The following is a 16,855-nucleotide window of genomic DNA, read 5'->3' as shown; positions in this document are numbered from 1 at the left end:
AAATTTGGAGGAAATGTGCGGCTAACTAAATAATTAGCAATAGGTGCATACCAAGGGACTACCTCAGATACTGCTTGTAGGTTATCAAAAGGAAAATTATCATCTATAGGAGTAGAATCATCCTTAATATGCTCAAGGCAACTCAAGTGGTCTGCCACTAAATTCTGATTACCAATCCTATCCTTTATTTCTAAATCAAATTCTTGTAACAGCAGTATCCAACGTATAAGTCTTGGTTTGGACTCCTTTTTAGCTAATAGATACTTTAAAGCTGCATGGTCTGAATACACTACTACTCTAGTACCAAGTAAATAAGCTCAGAATTTATCCAGAGCAAAAACAATAGCAAGAAGCTCTTTCTCAGTAGTAGTATAGTTGGACTAGGCATTGTCTAAAGTCTTAGACGCATAAGCAATAACGAAAGGATCCTTACCTTCATGCTGAGCCAGCGCTGCTCCTACTGCATGGTTGGAAGCATCGCACATGATTTCAAATGGCTGGTTCCAGTCTGGTCCTCTCACAATTGGAGCTTGAGTCAGAGCAGCCTTCAGCTTATCAAACACTTGTTTGCAATCCGCACTGAACTCGAACTCAATATCTTTCTGCAGTAATCTGGATAAGGGAAGTGCGGCCTTACTAAAGTCCTTAATAAATCTCCTATAAAAACCTGCATGGCCAAGGAACGAACAGACTTCCCTCACAGAAGAGGGGTAAGGTAAACTAGAAATAACATTCACCTTTGTTGGGTCTACAGAAATGCCATTATTAGATACCACATGTCCTAATACAATTCCTTGTTTTACCATAAAGTGACATTTTTCGAAATTTAATACAAGGTTTGTAGTAACACATCTATCTAATACTCTAGATAATCCATCTAAGCAAAGGCTAAAAGAATCACCATAAACGCTAAAATCGTCCATAAAAACTTCCATACAGTCCTCAATAAGATCAGAGAAAAGACTCATCATGCACCTTTGGAAAGTAGCTAGTGCATTGCACAAGCCAAAGGGCATTCTCTTGTAAGCATAAGTCCCAAAAGGACATGTAAAAGTAGTCTTTTCCTAATCCTCAGGAGCTATATGAATCTGGAAATAACCTGTGTAACCATCTAAAAAGCAATAATGTGATTTACCTGACAGGCGATCAAGCATTTGATCAATGAATGGAAGTGGGTAGTGATCCTTATGGGTAGCTAGGTTGAGACGCCTGTAATCAATGTAGACTCTCCAAGCATTCTGAACTCTAGTTGCTATGAGCTCTCCATGCTCATTCTTCACTGTAGTGACTCCAGCTTCTTGGGCACCACTTGTACTGGGCTTACCCATTCACTGTCTGAAATGGGATATATGATACCTGCTTCCAATAGTCTGGTCACTTCCTTTTTGACAACTTCCAAGATGGTGGGATTCAATCTTCTTTGGGGTTGACGGACAGGTCTTGCTCCCTCTTCTAAAAATATTCTGTGCTCACATACTTGAGGGTTGATGCCTACTATGTCTGCCAAGCTCCACCCAATTGCCTTCTTATGCTTCCTCAGCACATCAAGTAACTGCTCTTCTTGTTGAGAAGTAAGTTCCCTTGCAATGATAATTGGAAACCTCTGCTCATTTTCGAGATAAGCATATTTGAGATGCGGAGGAAGGGGTTTCAATTCTAACTTCTGATCATGAGCAGGCTCTGGATTATCTGGGGCTTGTGAAAATGGCAAAGTGCCCTCATTGTCAGTTAAAAGGGGCCCCACACTTGGACCTTGTCCAGTGTGCCTCTCTTCAAACTCTTCCTTGTGAACTTCAGCTACACTTTCATCTATGACATCACACTGGAAGATAGAACGATCTTCTGGGGGGTTGTCAATGACTCCATTCAGATTGAAGATTACTATGCGGCCATCTATTTCAAAGGAGTATGTTCCTGAAAAAGCATCCAATTTGAATTTTGATGTCTTCAGGAATGGTCTTCCAAGTAGGATTGATGATGGCTTATCTGAATCATTATGGGGCATTTCCAAGATATAAAAATCAGTGGAAAATGTAAGCCCTTTAATGTTCACCAAAACATCTTCAGCAACTCCAGCCACTGTAATAATGCTTTTATCTGCTAACACAAAACGAGCTGCCGACCTTTTTAAGGGAGGGAGCCTCAAAATATCATATATAGACAAAGGCATTATACTGACACATGCTCCTAAATCACACATGCAATCATAAATTACTACACCACCAATAGTACAGCTAACTATACAAGGACCTGGATCACTACATTTTTCATGTAATCCTCCCATTAAAGCATATATAGAACTACCTAAAGGAATAGTTTCTAATTCATTGATTTTGTCTTTATGGATACATAAGTCTTTTAGAAACTTTGCATATTTAGGTACCTGCTGAATAACATCAAAAAGAGGAACAGTTACCTCAACCTTTTTGAATATTTCTACCATTTTGGGGTCGGGTTCCAGCTGCTTCCTGGGCTTCCTTGCAAGTTGTGGAAATGGAATAGGAGTAGTGTTTTCTGTGGTGTTTGCACCTTTTGGTGCTTCCTCCTATGGTTGAGCTATTTCTTCTTCAGCTATGTCCTGTATGTCCTCTTCCTCTTCAACCTCTTCTATTTCTACTACCTCTTCAGCTGAGGTGTGTTCTGGTGGGCTTGGTTCCTCCTGATTCCTCTCCTGCAGTGTGGTTCCAGACCTTAGGGTGATGGTTGAGAGGGGATTCCAGTGGAGTTTGAAGGTTGGTTACTGAAATTTTGTGTTGATCCAATCTGTGACATAAGAGCTTGCAAAGTAGAGGTGAGACCATTCAGACTGGCATTAATACTATTCATGATGTTATTTTCCATGGTCTGTTGTCTTCGCTCAAAAGATTGTAGTAGCTCTTCATTAGGAGATAAAGAAGAATGAGTAAATTGAGAGGTCTGCTGTTGATTGTTCTGTGGTCCTTAGTTTTGCCTCAGGTGAGGTGCTCTGTAAGGTTGATTCTGCTGCCTGTTGTTGTTATTATTCCACCTCTGATTTCCCTGATTATCTCTGCCTCCTCTGTTATTGTTGTCCCTCCAATTCTGGTTAGAATTGTCCTGCCATCCATGGTTATTATTTCCACTTTGATTGTACCCTTGGTTGGGGCGGTCATAGAAGTTATGAGTGGATGCCACCATGTTGTCTTCTTGTTGGAGCTGCGGGCATTCATCAGTGTAATGGCTATAATCAACACAGATTCTGCAAATTCTTTGCAGGACTAATTGCTGGTTTTGCTGTGGTGGAGGAGGTTGAGCTTGCTGAGCTTGTTGTTGATTCAATTGCATCTGCTTCAGCAAGTTGGTCATCCCACATATACTCTGAGCTAGAGCCACAGTCTCTCTGTTAGAGGATACTTCTGCAACGGCTTTTGAACGGCCTTGCTTTTGCCTGTGGTTCCTAGTAGATTCAGCTAAATCACTGATCAATTGCCAAGCCTCATCAGTGGTCTTGTACTTCTTCATAGACCCATTGCTAGCACTTTCCAATGTGGTCTTATCTTGGGGCCTCATGCCCTGTGTGATATAGCTAAGTAACACTATCTTGTCAATCATGTGGTAGGGGCATGCTTCCAAAAGATTATTGAAGCGCTCCTAGTTTTCAAAGAGAGTCTCATTGTCATCCTGAACAATTGTTGAAATATCCTTCCTCAGTTTATCAGTAACTTCAGATGGAAAGAATTTCTCCAAAAACTCCTTTCTGAGTGTATCCCAGTTGGATACATTTGCTAGCGGTTGAGTGTAGTACCACTCTCTTGCTTTTCCCTCGAGAGAAAACGGGAAAGCTTTCAGCAAAATTGAAGTTTCATCAGTACCATCACGCCTGACAGTAGAACAGGCTACCTGGAAATCTCTCAAGTGCTTGATAGGCTCTTGAGCAGGTAGGCCATGAAACTTGGGCATCAAATTTAGCAGTGCGATCTTTATTTCAAAATCTGTAGCTATCGCTGGATGATGCGCTTGAAACGGTTGCATTGTAAAATCAGGGGCTCCTTCCTCCTGGATGGTAACTCTCCTAGCTGCCATGTCTTCTGCACGTAAAACAACCGAATCAGTAGAACGGAGGCTGGTTTCTTCCTCAAGTTCACTTTCAGATCCGCCCTCAGAGCAGACTAACCGACGCTGTTCTCGCCTTATTCGTGAAATAGTCCTTTCAATTTCAGGATCGAATATTACCAAGCGAGGATCAGGAAGTGAACGCGTCATTTGACGAAAGAAACATGCAGCTCATAGTAGCAAAATAAAATAAAATGCAAATAAATAAATTTTAATTAATAACTTTAGCACTCTATTGCAACTCCCCAGCAACGGCGCCAAAAATTGATGAGACACAGAAGTTGGTGAATTAAAAATTATTAAAATAGTTACGTTGCAAGTATAGTTCTTAACTCACCGAAAATCTGCCTATCAATTTAGAAATATGTCACAGAGAGTTTAAATTAAAAATTACTGGGAGTTGGAGTCCCAGGTCGTCTCCCAACGAGTTGCAGAAAAGTGTGCTATTTTATTAATTAGATGTTCCAAAAGGTTGAGTTAAGTAGATGGAAAATTAAATTGAGAAAATTTAAATAATATGAATAAAAGCCTTGACTGGGAGTTGATTAGTTGGAATCTCTATTATTGATGGATGATTTCAAGATTAATTTATAATTAATGGTTGTTCTGTTTAGTTATCCTTTACTAGGTAAAGGAAAGTCAAACAAGTTGGAATGCTAGATCTATTCACGAGTTGCAACCCACTTAGTTCAAAGGGATTGGTGTTAGTGACTGGATAGCAATCCAACAGTTAACCCAATTACAAATTCTCTTTCAATCCTTCCAACTCAAGAGTTCCTTTCAATAAACTCCCCATCAAGTGAAGAAACTACTCGCTCATTGTAAATAATAAATCCATAACATATGAAAGAGAATTAAAAGAAGACATGATTATTGGAATGGAAAATAAATTAAAATGGAAGAAATAATCCTTGTATTAAATAATCATGAAAGTATTCAAATGACAAAATTGAACAAAGCAAAGAACATGGAAGAATAAAACCAAGTTAAGAGAACGAACTAGAATGACGAAGTCTTGATGAGGAAATAACTCTTCTCAATGTTCCAATGCTAAGACCAATTAAAAATTAAAATTCTAAAACCTAGAGAGAAAAACCTAAAGGAGTAAAACTAGATCTAAAACTGAAAACTGTGTAGAATGAATGTTGTGTTTTGTTTCTGCATATTCTCTGGCTCTAGTCTACTGTTCCGGGCCAAAAACTGGGTCGAAATAAGGTCCAAAATAGCCCCCAGCGAATTCTGGAGATTATGCAGATCGCACATGTCACGCGATCGCGTCATCCATGCGGACGCATCATTCGCGCTTTTCCTTGCCACGCGTTCGCGTCGTCCACGCTACCGCGTCGCTTGAGCTTTTCTAATCCGCGTGGCCGCGTGAGCCATGCGGCCGCGTCACTGCGATTTGCTCTCCTTCGCGCGGTCGCACGGGCCATGCGACCGCATCACTTCTCGCTGGTTATCTCCTCAAATTCTTGTGTTCCTTCCATTTTTTGCTAGCTTCCTTTCCAATCTCCAACTCATTCATGCCCTATAAAGTCTGAAACACTCAACACACAGATCATGGCATCGAATGGAATAAAGGAGAATTAAAAATACACAATTAAAGTCCTAGGAAGCAGTTTTCAAACATGTAATAAATTCAGGAAGGAATTATAATTTCATGCTAATTTAATGAATAAGTGGGTAAGGACCATGATAAAACCACACAATTAAACACAATATAAACCATAAAATAGTGGTTTATCAGTCACGTTGATGCCACTAACGTTGAAGTTAACGTGGAACATCCTTGGGTTAGGAACGTTAGTGAAAAAGGTGATTGTCACTAACGTTCTCGAACCCACACTTTCACTTAACGTTAACGCCACTAACGTCCTAAGCTAGAATCCCTGCCTACTTCACACTTTCTCTCTACAAGTAAAGCTAAGCCCACTGAAGAAGATAACTGCTTCAACTCAAGATCCAAAGGCCCATATCCAAGACTTGAAGAGCCGACTAGAAGATCAGAAGAATAGTAAAAATAGGGAGAACTTTGAACTAGAAAAGAGAAGCTTTGGCATTATTAGAATTACTCTCTGTATTTTACTTTCTCTGCAACTTTTAGTTTAATTCTCAGAATGTACTCTCCATCTATGCTTTTGATTCCCAGAGCTATGAACAACTAAACCCCTTTCATTGGGTTAGGGAGCTCTGTTGTAATTTGATGGATCAATAATAGTTTTCATTATTCTTCTTCTTTCTTTTCTCTTGATTTTACTAGAAAGCTTTCAATCTTCATCCAATTGAGTAGTTATCTTGGAAAAGAAGCTATTCATACTTGGATCTCTTCTGAACCTTGGAAAAGGGATGAAGAGATCATGCTAGAAATGATTAAATTGGTGGATAACTAGATTGCGCATTTGTTTTTATTTTGTTTGATTTAAGTTCATTTGAGTAATTTACTTTTTGTTTAGCTATTTTCTTCCCTTTCCCCTACCCATTTTCTTAGTTGTTTACAATTCAGTCACTAACCCACTAACTGTTTGATATATTGCATCACTCACGCTAACAACATTTCTGTAGAAATTACTGTCTGCACCTATCCTTCTTGCTTGTGCCTTGTTGGTTGTATGACAGGTAGAAGAAGCGGGGCTTCAACTTCCTTTGATTCTGAACCTGAGAGGACCTTCCTTAGATTAAGGAGGGAAGCATGAGGTAAGAGAGTAGTTGGTGCTGAGGAAGAGGAAGAGTACTTTGAACTAGACATGGATGAGAATATCGAAAACCATCATGAAGAAGAGGCTCACAACCATGGTAGAGAAGGTCCAGCGCATCAGGCTGGGCAAGAGAGAAGAGTTCTGGGTTCTTACATCAACCCAAACCCAGGAAACTATGGGAGTAGCATCCAAAGGCCAACCATACATGCCAACAACTTTGAACTAAAGCCACAGCTCATCACCCTTGTTCAGAACAATTGTTCATTCGGAGGAAGTGTCCAAGAAGACCCCAATCAACATCTAACCACCTTCCTGAGGATATGCGATACTGTGAAGTCTAATGGTGTTCATCCTGACACCTATAGACTACTTCTGTTTCTCTTCTCGCTCAAGGACAAAGCATCTAAATGGTTGGAATCCTTTCCAAAGGAGAGTTTAGCAACCTGGGAAGATGTGGTGAACAAGTTCTTGGCAAGATTCTATCCTCCTCAACGGATCAACAGGTTGAGAGCTGAGGTACAAACATTCAGGCAGCAGGATGGTGAGACTCTATATGAAGCATGGGAGAGGTTTAAAGACTTGACAAGAAGATGCCTGCCAGATATGTTCAATGAATGGGTGCAGTTACACATTTTCTATGAAGGCCTTTCGTATGAATCAAAGAAGGCAGTAGACCACTCATCCGGGGGATCTCTGAACAAGAAGAAGACCATTGAAGAAGCCATAGATGTCATTGAGACTATAGCAGAGAATGACTACTTCTATGCTTCTGAAAGAGGCTGATGAAGCTGAACAATGTGGATGCACTGCTAGCTCAAAACAAGATGATTACCAAGCAATTAGCTGACCTCACCAAGAAGATGGAGAGGAATTAAGTAGCAGTAATCACCACTTCAGCAGCAACCCAAGAAGGAGTGAATGAAAAAGCAGAGGGTGATCAAGAACAAGCCAACTACATTGGGAATTCACCTAGGCAGCACCATGACCCATACTCCAAAACATATAATCCTGGTTGGAGGAACCACCCAAACTTTGGGTGGAGAAATCAACAAGACCAAGGCCAAGATCAGAGACGCCATAACCCCAACAACACTTTTCAACATCCATACCAAAGTCAAACTAGCCATTCTCATCCTTCCAATCTCAACTCACCATCACCATCCGAGGATAGACTCTCAAAGATTGAGACCCTACTCGAGAGCATATGTAAAGAGATTCAAGACAGTAAGATGTTCCGAGAAGAGGTGCGATCCAACATGCAGAATCAAGAGGCTGCCATCAAGAAACTTGAGACACAAGTAGGTTACCTACTCTAGCAAACTCCTGTTCATAAACTTGGTAGCAACATTGAGCCAAACCCAAGGGAGGAGTGTCAAGCTATCACCCTCAGAAGTGGTAAGGAGTTGAAGGAGACCTCCAAGAAACCACAAGAGGAGGACCCAACTGAAAGGAAGGAGGAACAAGAGGAAGTTCAAGTTCCCATCTTCAATTCGCGTAAAAGGGGAGAAGAGCTGAAGCCATATGTTTCAAGAGTCCCATATCCTCAGCAATTGAGGAAAAAGGGGGATGACAGCCAATTCTCAAGGTTTCTAGAAATCTTCAAGAAACTACAGATTAACATACCCTTTGCTGAAGCAATAGAGCAAATGCCGCTCTATGTCAAGTTCTTGAAGGAATTGATGACCAAAAAGAGAAGTTGGAAGAACAACGAAACGGTGATACTAACTGAGGAATGTAGTGTCATCATTCAGCACAAGCTACCCCAAAAATTGAAGGATCCTGGGAGCTTCCAAATCTCTTATATTATAGGAGAGATCACTGTAGAGAAGGCTCTGTGTGATTTAGGAGCCAGCATAAATTTGATGTCTGTAGCTATGATGAGGAAAATGAGGATTGAGGAGGACAAACCAACAAAAATGGCCTTACGACTGGCAGACCGATCATTCAAGTTTCCTCACGGCATAGTGGAAGACTTGCTAGTGAAGGTAGGAGACTTTATCTTTCCAGCAGACTTTGTAGTGTTGGACATGAAGGAAGGAGCTAAGGCTTCTATCATCTTGGGCAGACCGTTCTTAGCTACTGCCGGAGCTGTCATCAATGTCCAAAAGGGTGAACTTACCCTTAGACTACACAATAAAACAATGATGATCAATGTGTTTAAGGCCATGAACTACCCACAGGAACCATTGGGAGAATGTATGAGGTTGGACTCATTGGAAGATGTGGTACAAGAGACTTTTGAAGAAGAAGAACTTGAGGAGTTAACAGAAGAGGAAGAATCAGCATCAAGCGAAGAAGCTGCAACAGCTGAGGTTCAGGTTCAGGGCACAATAGAGGAGAAGAATGAAAAGAAAGAAGCACCCAAACTTGAACTAAAGATATTGCCACCCACTCTCAAGTATACATATCTAGGGGAAAATGAAAGTCATCCAGTGATCATAAATTCAACCCTCAGCCAAGAACAAGAGGAAGAGTTACTTCAAGTATTACAAAAGCACAAGGATGCCAGAGGATGGACCCTTGCTGACTTGAAGGGAATCAGTTCGGCCATATGCATGCATAAGATATTGTTGGAAGATGATGCCAAACCATCCATTCAACCCCAAAGGAGGCTGAATCCAGTCATGAAGGAAGTGGTACAGAAAGAAGTTATGAAGCTATGGCAGGGAGGGGTAATCTACCCGATCTCAGACAGCCCCTGGGTCAGCCCTGTGCATGTTGTGCCAAAAAAGGGAGGAATCACTGTAGTCCCCAATGAGAAGAACGAACTGATCCCCACCAGGACCATCACAGGATGGCGGATGTGCATAGACTACAGAAAACTGAATGAAGCTACAAGAAAAGATCATTTCCCCCTTCCATTCATGGATCAGATGCTGGAAAGACTTGCAGGACACGCATATTACTGTTTTCTCGATGGTTATTCAGGATACAATCAAATAGTGGTTGATCCAAGAGACCAAGAGAAAACCTCATTCACATGCCCATATGGAGTGTTCGCCTACAGGCGCATGCCATTTGGGCTATGTAATGCACCTGCGACTTTCCAACGCTGCATGCTTTCTATCTTCTCAGATATGATAGAGAAATTCATTGAAGTTTTTATGGATGATTTCTTGGTATTCGGATATTCCTTCCCTAGTTTCCTAAATCACCTGGCCCTGGTATTAAAAAGATGTCAAAAAACTAATTTGGTCTTGAACTGGGAGAAATGTCACTTTATGGTGACAGGAGGAACAGTTCTTGGTCATAAGGTTTCTAACCAAGGCATTGAAGTGGACAGAGCCAAGGTGGAACTCATTGAAAAATTACCTCCACCAAGTGATGTCAAGGCAATTAGGAGTTTTCTAGGGCATGCTGGCTTTTACAGAAGGTTTATTAAAGATTTTTCAAAGATAGCCAAGTCCTTAAGCAATCTCCTTGTATCTGATACACCATTTATCTTTGATGAAAAGTGCATGCTAGCATTTGAAAACTTGAAAAAGAGGTTGTCCTCTGCCCCTATCATTTCCCCACCTGACTGGAACCTACCATTTGAATTGATGTGCGATGCATCTGATTTTGCAATCGGGGCAGTGTTAGGACAGAGGAAAGATAACTTGGTCCATGTGATATACTATGCCAGCAAAGTCCTCAATGATACCCAAAGAAACTATACCACTACTGAAAAGGAGTTGCTGGCAATAGTTTTTGCATTTGACAAGTTTAGATCATATCTCATTGGTTCCAAAGTGATTGTCTTCACAGATCACACAGCACTTAAATATTTGTTTGCCAAGCAAGAATTAAAACCAAGACTAATAAGATGGATCTTATTGTTGCAGGAATTCAATATTGAAATCAAAGACAAGAAAGGAGTGGAGAACAAGGTAGCAGATCACCTATCCAGAATCCCTCATGATAAAGGAGGAACACATGATACAAATGTAAATGAGTTCTTCCCAGATGAGCAGTTGATGACGATTCACAGAGCACCCTGGTTTGTAGATATTACCAATTTTAAGGCAACTGGGGCTTTACATCCAGACATCAACAAACACCAGAAAAGAAAGCTCATCAATGACGCAAAGTATTTTGTCTGGGATGAACCATATCTCTTCAAGAAGTGTTCAGATGGAATTCTGAGAAGATGTATCTCGGAAGAAGAGGGACGAGAGGTCTTGTGGAATTGCCACAGCTCATGCTATGGAGGCCATTTTGGAGGGGACAGAACTGCAGCCAAGGTATTACAAAGCGGATTCTTTTGGCCCACCCTTTTTCAATGATGCCAAAGAACTGGTAAAGAATTGCAATGAATGTCAAAGAGCTGGAAACTTACCCAAAAGAAATGAGATGCCACAAAATTTCATCTTAGAACTAGAACTGTTTGATGTGTGGGGAATCGATTTTATGGGACCTTTCCCAACCTCATATTCAAACAAGTACATCTTGGTAGCAGTGGATTACGTTTCCAAGTGGGTAGAGGCTATTGCAGCCCCAACGAATGATAACAAGGTGGTTATGAACTTCCTCAGAAAGAATATCTTTAGCCGGTTCGGAGTCCCACGAGCACTCATCAGTGATGGAGGGAGCCATTTTTGTAACAGACCACTAGAAGCTCTCCTCCTACGATACGGGGTGAAACACAAGATTTTCACGCCTTACCACCCCCAAACAAGTGGGCAAACTGAGATATCTAACAGAGAGCTAAAAAGGATTCTAGAAAAGACTGTGGGAGCATCAAGGAAGGATTGGTCGAAGAAGCTGGATGATGCTCTTTGGGCATACAGAACGGCATTCAAAACACCAATCGGGATGTCCCCATACCAACTGGTGTATGGAAAGGCTTGTCATCTACCATTGGAGCTGGAACACAAAGCTCTCTGGGCTCTCAAGCTGCTAAATTTTGATAGCACTGCTGCTGGTGAAAAAAGGGTCTTGCAGCTGCAAGAAATGAAAGAGTTCAGATCTCAAGCCTATGAAAATGCCAAGATTTATAAAGAAAAGGTAAAGAGAAGGCATGACCTCCATTTAACACCCAGAAGCTTCGAAGAAGGATAGCAAGTGCCCCTCTACAATTCCAAATTAAGACTCTTCTCTGGGAAACTCAAATCAAGGTGGTCAGGACCCTTTCTTGTCACAAAGGTCTCACCGTATGGGCACATAGAAATCATGGAAGAAAGTTCAAAGAGGAAGTTCACTGTTAACAGACAGAGGCTCAAACACTACATGGGCAACATGGGGAAAAACCTCAAAGTGAAGTATCACCTCAAGTGATGGAGGAATCGTCGAGCTAGCGATGCTAAAAGAGCGCTTCGTTGGGAGGCAACCCAACCTAAGGTAGTTCTCTTTTCATTTGCATTTTAATAAAAATCACAAGTAGTTTCTCCCGTATTGTGAGGAGCTAAGTTTGGTGTTACACACCAAAACAATACAAGAGTGAGTGTGTAATTCTAAGTTTGGTGTTCCACCAAAGATTTCAGTTAGAATCACACTACACTCCTTCAAGGGCAAATTACTAGATCCAACCAATCAGGGGAACCACTTAACAGTAGTTAGTTTCTAGTCGTCTTGATAATAACCATACATGAGATTTTCTGCATGCATTCAACCTGCTGTATTAGGCAAGGAACTAAGTTTGGTGTTCACACACCAAGTTAAGTTCCGAAATGCACAAGCATACATGCATACTAACTATCTCTCAAGTGCTTTGAGGACAAGCAACTTCGAATAACTTTGCAGGGATTCAATCAATCTTTTGGAAAAATAGTGCACCATCATCCAAGGAAGCGAGGAAAGATGCAGAAGCAATGGAGGATGACAACAAATGGATAGCTGGAAGGCATCACCAAAAGGTTGTATTGTTACTTGACTCCATATGCTTGGAAATAATCAATTTGGAAGTCTGAATGTGCCCTTGATTAATAGTCACTGTTTAAGCTTAATGCACTAGAATTTGATGTTTCTTTTTGCTTAGGTCTATGCTTGCTAGTCAAGTTGCCTGTTTTCATTTTCATCTTGCTTATTGTATGCTTGTCCTTTTAAGCTAAATAAAAAGAAAAAAAGAGATGTTATGAAAGACCAGAGTGGAGTTCAATTTGTGGAGTAAGTTCTTAGATTTGTGGTATAGTAATCACTTAGCTAAGTTGGTTCACCAACAAGGTGGGAAGGCAACTATCTGTCCTAAATCATATTCTTAAAACACACCCCATGAGACTAGCTAAATAATAAGATCCTAATAAGAAAAAAGAAAAGAACAATAAGAGTTGAAAAAGAAAGAAAAGTTAATAAAGAATAAGGCTAGACACCAAGGGCTTGAATCTTGAGGGATGTGTCTGTGGTGCTCTTGTACCAAGGATCTGCTTGGATGAATAAGTTCTTAGGAGTGCTTCATCACTTGGTAACTTGGGTTAACTAACCCGAGATTATCAACTGAAAATCCACTATCAAGAGCAATCTTGCTACAGAATATTTAGTAACCCAAAGAGGTGCTGGACACCAAGACCTCAAGGGAAGAAAATAACAAACCATGTGCCTGTGGTGTACATGTATGGGGGAGAGAGACTTGAGGGAGTAAGTTTTTAGGGGTGCTTCAACACCTAGCACCTTGAACCAACTGGTTCGGGAGTGTTGGCTGAAAGCTTATTTTAAACAGTCGCCCCCTCACAGAGCACTTAGCCTAAGGATGCAATAGACCTTGGAAAGACAAAGGGATCAATAAATAACAGTCTCAAAGGGTGCAATCAAGTGAGTATTCCAAGGCATGATAAAGGTCTGAAAGCCAGTAAAGGAATGAACCTAAGTTGCTATGCATGAAACCCCATAAAACCAAGAACATGACTTCCACAATAATGATTCATTCATCTTGTCATTTCATTCATCATTCTCTTGTTCCAGTACTTGCTTAGGGACAAGCAAGCTTTAAGTTTGGTGTTGTGATGCCAGGGAATTTTGGTCAGTTTCACTGACCTTTTCTTTATGGTTTTAGGATAGTTTCATGCACATTCTTAGGAAATAAGCAAGTTTTAGGTAGAATTTCACTTACATCTTGATTCAAGCTAACATTGTGATTTTTATATGAATTCATGAGAAATATGCATGAATTGAATGACAAATTGGATGATGCATGTCTCATAACTTGGACTAGAATGTTGATACACTTTATTGCTTGATTTCAGGACAAAGGAAGCAAGGAAGAACCACGTTAGCAGCCACGTTAGTCTAACTAACGTGACCTCTAACGTGGAAGGGGAGCTAGCTTGCAACGTTAATGAGAAAAGTAATCGCCAATAACGTCCTCGAAGCCATCATAGCCCACGTTAATTGCCACATTAACTACATTAACGTGGTAGTTAACGTGGAAGAAGAAAATGAAGCCAACGTTAGTGACACTCACCTTTGTCACTAACGTTGGACCAAGCTCATATTGGCCACATTAAGAGCCACGTTAACTCAGTTAACGTGGACTTTAACGTGGAGAAACAAAAGAATGAACAACGTTAGTGACACTCACCTTTGTCACTAACATTGAGCTAAGCCACTTTGATCCACGTTAGTTGCCACGTTAACTCAGTTAACATGGACTCTAACGTGGAGGGAGCAAATAATCACCAACGTTAGTGACACTCACCTTTGTCACTAACGTTAGGATGAGCCACTATGAGCCACGTTAACTACATTAACGTGGAAGCTAACGTGAGTAAAAGGGATGATGAGCCAACGTTAGTGACACTCACCTTTGTCACTAACGTTGGAGATGGCTAGCAATACCACGTTAGAAGCCACGTTAACCTAGTTAACATGAACTCTAACGTGGGAAGTAGGGGCATTTTGGAACGTTAGTGACAAAGGTGAGTGTCACTAACGTTCTCGAAGATGTGGCAAGCCTACGTTAAAGGTCACGTTAGCCACACTAACGTGAACTCTAACGTAGAGAGAAAGGAGGATTCTCAACGTTATTGGAAAAAGTAAGTCCCAATAACATGTGCGAAGGACTAAGAGGCAACGTTAGTGGTCACGTTGATGCCACTAACGTTGAAGTTAACGTGGAGCATCCTTGGGTTAGGAACGTTAGTGAAAAATGTGATTGTCACTAACGTTATCAAACCCACACTTTCACTTAACGTTAACGCCACTAACGTCCTAAGCTAGAATCCCTGCCTACTTCACACTTTCTCTCTGCAAGTAAAGCTAAGCCCACTGAAGAAGATAACTGCTTCAACTCAAGACCCAAAGGCCCATATCCAAGACTTGAAGAGCCAACTATAAGATTAGAAGAATAGTATAAATAGGGAGAACTTTGAACTAGAAAAGAGAAGCTTTGGCATTATTAGAATTACTCTCTGTATTTTACTTTCTCTGCAACTTTTAGTTTAATTCTTAGAATGTACTCTCCATCTATGCTTTTCATTCCCAGAGCTATGAACAACTAAACCCCTTTCATTGGGTTAGGGAGCTCTGTTGTAATTTGATGGATCAATAATAGTTTTCATTATTCTTCTTCTTTCTTTTCTCTTGATTTTACTAGAAAGCTTTCAATCTTCATCCAATTGAGTAGTTATCTTGGAAAAGAAGCTATTCATACTTGGATCTCTTCTGAACCTTGGAAAAGGGATGAAGAGATCATGCTAGAAATGCTTTCTCATGTTGGACCAAATTGGGGTTTGGGCGGATATAGTGACATATAATTCTCCTAATACTTTGATTTGGAAATACATGTGGTATAATCAGTGACCACACTTCATCTCTTCTTATGAGCAATTAGACCAAGGAATTGGCTATTGATCTGATTTGAGAGATTTAATTACCAAGGAATTGGAATTCAATCACTTAAGATTGCCAAGGAGATCAATGAATGCATTGATTGAGGAAGAGATGAAAATGAACTTGATCCGGAGAATGCAACATCTCCTAAGCCCAATGAATTCCCCATGTCTGATCTTACCCATTCTCTTTACTTTCTGATATTTACTTTCATGCTAAACTCCCTTTCCCCATTTAAGTTTCTGCAATTTACTTTCCGTCATTTATTTTCTGCAATTTACTTTCCCGCCATTTAATTTCCTGTAATTCTCAACCCAATTTCTGCTTAGCTCAACTAGAACATTCTTCCAATTAAAGTTGCTTGACCAATCAATCCCTGTGGGATTCGACCTCACTCTATTGTGAGTTTTTACTTGACGACAATTCGGTATACTTGCCAAGGGAGATTTTTTAAAGGACAAGTTTCCGTGCATCAAGTTTATTGCGCCGTTGCCGGGGATTAATTTTGTATCAACAATGATTAAATTGGTGGATAACTAGATTGAGCATTTGTTTTTATTTTGTTTAATTTAAGTTCATTTGAGTAATTTACTTTCTATTTAGCCATTTTCTTCCCTTTCCCCTACCCATTTTCTTAGTTGTTTACAATTCAGTCACTAACCCTCTAACTGTTGATATATTGCATCACTCACGCTAACAGCATTTCTGTAGAAATTACTGTCTGCACCTATCCTTCTTGCTTGTTCCTTGTTGGTTGTATGACAGGTAGAAGAAGCGGGGCTTCAACTTCCTTTGATTCTGAACCTGAGAGGACCTTCCTTAGATTAAGGAGGGAAGCAAGAGGAAAGAGAGTAGTTGGTGCTGAGGAAGAGGAAGAGTACTTTGAACCAGACATGGATGAGAATATGGAAAACCATCATGAAGAAGAGGCTCACAACCATGGCAGAGAAGGTCCAGCGCATCAGGCTGGGCAAGAGAGAAGAGTTCTGGATTCTTACATCAACCCAAACCTAGGAAACTGTGGGAGTAGCATCCAAAGGCCAACCATACATGCCAACAACTTTGAACTAAAGCCACAGCTCATCACCCTTGTTCAGAACAATTGTTCATTCGAAGGAAGTGTCTAAGAAGATCCCAATCAACATCTAACCACCTTCCTGAGGATATGCGATACTGTGAAGTCGAATGGTGTTCATCCTGACACCTATAAACTACTTCTGTTTCCCTTCTCGCTCAAGGACAAAGCATCTAAATGGTTGGAATCCTTTCCAAAGGAGAGTTTAGCAACTTGGGAAGATGTGGTGAACAAGTTCTTGGCAAGATTCTATCCTCCTCAACGGATCAAC

At 40.7% G+C, this 16,855-nt stretch overlaps 1 non-coding gene across 1 annotated transcript; it reads right to left on the bottom strand.

Annotated features, from left to right (window-relative positions):
• Window positions 1–7,268: 7,268 nt before the first annotated feature.
• LOC112725349 (small nucleolar RNA R71) lies at window positions 7,269–7,375 on the bottom strand. The gene has a single exon (XR_003164463.1). It is a non-coding gene; the product is annotated as a small nucleolar RNA R71 (small nucleolar RNA).
• Between the last annotated feature and the right edge of the window lie 9,480 nt (window positions 7,376–16,855).

This window comes from Arachis hypogaea, chromosome 11 (assembly GCF_003086295.3).
Source record: "Arachis hypogaea cultivar Tifrunner chromosome 11, arahy.Tifrunner.gnm2.J5K5, whole genome shotgun sequence".
Classification (NCBI taxonomy): domain Eukaryota; kingdom Viridiplantae; phylum Streptophyta; class Magnoliopsida; order Fabales; family Fabaceae; genus Arachis; species Arachis hypogaea.
This window is presented reverse-complemented; position numbering and strand designations above follow the sequence as displayed.